Raw genomic sequence first — 3,755 nt, 5'->3', positions numbered from 1 at the left:
CTCCCCAACCCATTAAGAACTGTGATGGATTCATCTTTAATATGGTCCTAAAGATTGACTAATGATTTTTTTCAAATAGATGTATAATTGAACTGATTTCAAAATCCTTAGGACTAAATCCATAGATTGACTCAACTCTGAGATATCATGACAAGTCTCTTTATCAGCGGTGAATGGTCAAAGCAGAGATGCTTAATTCATCCAAATACTGGCAACAAGTGGCTGGTGAGTACTCAGCCTTAGATATGATATTAAAGTCACTGCTGAGAGGCCCAGGAGACAGCATGAAAAAGAGAGTAGATAGATCAGAAATGCAAGAAGATGAACAGAAATGCTATAGAACACAGTCTTCTGAATATGACATAGGAATTAAATTCTGAACTCTTAACAGTTGTGATCATCTGTACAAAACTTTTACACACATAAATGGTGTGGAACAATTGTCTATATTCCGTCAATTATGTTTTAAATAAATGTTCATTGACCAGTAGTCAGGCAGGAAGTATAGGCAGGACAACCAGACAGGAAGAAGAGGTGGGTCAATGAGAACAGGAGGATTCTGGGAAGAGGGAAGCTCTCTCCGCAGTCCTGATCAGACACAGAAGAAGGAAGATGTGACCTGCCACACTGAAAAAGGTACTCAGCCATGTGGTTAACATAGATAAGAATAATGGGTTAGTATAAGTTTAAGAGCTAATAAGAAACCTGAGCTAATGGGCCAATCAATTTATTACTAATATAGACCTCTGTGTGATTTCTTTGGGACTTAACAATTGCGGGGAACCGGGCAGGACAGAAACTTCCGACAAGAAACAAACAAGCATATACATGCATACATACATAGATAAATAAGCATACAACACACACACACACACTCACACAGAGTCTGTGAAGAATATACAACACATTCAATAATATCTTGCTTAATCAGTAAATAGGTGCATATTTCAAAATTAACTCAATTATTAATGCACATAGCAAAATATTTAAGTGAAAGTGTTTCTATTCAATAATGTACAGAGAACAAACATATAGACTATACATATTTGGCCATCTCATAAAATTAGTCAATGAATGCTCTGGGAATACATACATATGCCACTATGTTAGGAGCATAACAATCTGGTCCATGTGTATGCATTCAATTCATCTGAGGCTGCTTTTACACCAGAAATATTGTTACAGACTTTGTTGTTATTACAACAATATAGAGAGTTCATGGATTTGCATCATCATCTTTGCACAGGTACCATCTAATCTTCTCTGTATCATTCCAATATTAATATACATATAGTTAAAGCATGCAAGGAGAGAGTTTGGTCTTTTCACATAGTCTTCTGACAACATGCTGTGCAGTATTCACATTCTTTGGTTTGGTGAACTCTTCCCATCTTATATCCACAAGTAAATATATTTGGTGTCTTGGCTCAAATATTAACTTCTCCACTCATTCTTATTTATCTATTCACACCATTATAAACCTTTCAAGTAAATATTTACTAATTTTATTGCTTGTATTCCAGTCTGTTAACTTATTTATATGCTGAAGCCTTTGCTTAATCTTTCATACTTTCTTATGTGTAACTTATACATCAAATTTTTCCATATGATGCCCTGGCATAAAATGGATATTAAAGCCCCTAATGGTTGCATTATTACCAAAATATGTCTTTATGATAGAACATTTGAAATAGCTGCATAAATATCAGGGAAATTCTACATGGGAACTATTATATAACCTTTGACTTTTTGACCCTTTGAGAGTCCATTCACTCATATGTTCATTTAAATAAGTCTTTTGTTGGCTGTGAAAATGACCCTTAAATGCACGTATTCTCTTTCATGTATGGCAGTAGCATATAAAATGTCACCACACATCACTTATGTTAAATGTAATAATTAACTGATTCAAGACTATCATTGTTTAAAAGAATATTGCTTTCAGTTCAGAAATAGAAAAATGTGTGATTTTGACTTTTCTAGGAGTTAATAAAGTTCGCAGATTAGAGAGAGAGATAGAAATGGAGGGAGAGAAGGAAGAAAGAAGAGAGGGAAAGAGAGATGGGCTAACAGATGTAAACTTCAAAGACTGAAATATGGTTGTGGGATTTTAAAGAAAGAAACTAGAAGTGAAATGAGTAAAGATCTGAGCAATAAATTAAAAAGAATACTTAAATAAATGTCGATAAATCTATGGGACATTTCTGAGTCACAGGGAGCAAAAGATCACGAAAGCAGAAGATAGATGTTGAGCAATGACAAAGTTGACCTTGAGATAGAAGAGGATTAACTGTCTTAAAATCAAAGGTAATACTTTTTCCTCAGGATGAAAAAAGAGACTGATAGTGAAGGGATGCAGGAACCATACATGAACCAAATCTAGAAATATATCTCTATCAGAGGTAAAAGTTGAATACTTAAAAAGGATCAGAGTACTTTTAGTAATAATGCTAAGCCTATGGATACTACCTGCTCAAAGTCTAAGAAATAGTTTCTCTAGGATCTTGAACTATAGGCTTGCTGCCCTTTGTTTATGATTAGTATCCACTTATGAGTGATTACATACCATATTCGTTTTTTGGGGTCTGGGCTACCTCACTCAGGATAATGTTTTCTAATTCTGTCCATTTGCATGCAAAATTCAAAATGTCATTATTTTTTTACTGCTGGCTAGTACTCTAATGTGTATATGTGCCACATTTTCTTTATCCATTCTTCAGTTGACTGGCATCTAGGTTGTTTCTAGGTTCTTGCTATGACAAATAATGCTGCTATGAACATAGTTGAACAAATGCTCTGGTAGTATGGTTGAGCATCTTTTGGGTGTATTCCCAAGAATGGAATTGCTGGATCCTGAGGTAGGTTGATTTCCAGTTTTCTGAGAAACTGCCACACTGATTTCCAAAGTGGTTGTACATTTTGGCATTCCCACCAGCAATGGATGGGTGTTCCCCTTGCTCCACAACTTCTCCAGCATAAGAAAAACATATATAGACCCACCTGAAAATTAGAATCAGACAAAACTTTGGGAGCAGGGGAGCAGAGGTAGAAGAAAGGGGAGAAGGGGGTTGAGGGAATGGGATAATTGAGATGGAGGAAGGACAGATATGAAAGCAAGGAAAGAGATATCTTGATTGGGGGAGCCCCTATGGATTTAGCAAGAAACCTGGCTCTAGAAAAATGCCCAAAAAACCCACAGGAATGATCCCAGCTAAGACCCCAAGCAATAGAGGAGAGGGTATCTGAACTGACCTTACCCTGTTATCAGACTGATGATTATCTTAAATATCACCAAAGAACCTTTGTCCAAGAACAGATGGGAACAGAGACAATGGCTCACACTGGAGCACTGGACTGAACTTCCAAGATCCAGTTGAAGAGTGGAAAAAGTGAGAGTATGAGCAAGGAATTCAAGACCATGAAGGGGTCATCTACTGAGAGTTTGCTTGAACTAATGGGAGCTCATCAAATCCAACTGGACTGGGAGTGAACAGGCATGGGAACAACCAAACCCCTCTGAAGGGGTTTGACAGCTGGGGCTACCAAGGTGCCACTGATAGTCTCTACTTGCATATACCGACTTCATGGGATCCTATTCTTTTTGGATGTAATCCTTGCTCAACATAGATGTAGTAGGGAGGGCCTTGGACTTTCCATAGGGTGGGGTGCATGGCACTCCCTCAGGGTTGGAGGGGTGGACAGAGGATCTGTGGAGGGAGAGGGAGGAGGGGAGGGAATGGGAATTTGGATTGCTA

General features: G+C 37.6%; 1 non-coding gene across 1 annotated transcript; it reads right to left on the bottom strand.

Annotated features, from left to right (window-relative positions):
• Nucleotides 1–1,201: 1,201 nt before the first annotated feature.
• LOC121434512 lies at nucleotides 1,202–1,305 on the bottom strand. The gene has a single exon (XR_005972448.1). It is a non-coding gene; the product is annotated as a U6 spliceosomal RNA (small nuclear RNA).
• Nucleotides 1,306–3,755: the final 2,450 nt, after the last annotated feature.

The sequence above is a fragment of the Microtus oregoni genome, unplaced genomic scaffold, assembly GCF_018167655.1.
Source record: "Microtus oregoni isolate MIOR12 unplaced genomic scaffold, Mior012 000043F_ref0000047, whole genome shotgun sequence".
In the NCBI taxonomy this organism is placed as follows: Eukaryota; Metazoa; Chordata; class Mammalia; order Rodentia; family Cricetidae; genus Microtus; species Microtus oregoni.
Note: the sequence above shows the minus strand (reverse complement) of the source record. Positions and strands in the feature narration are given on the sequence as shown.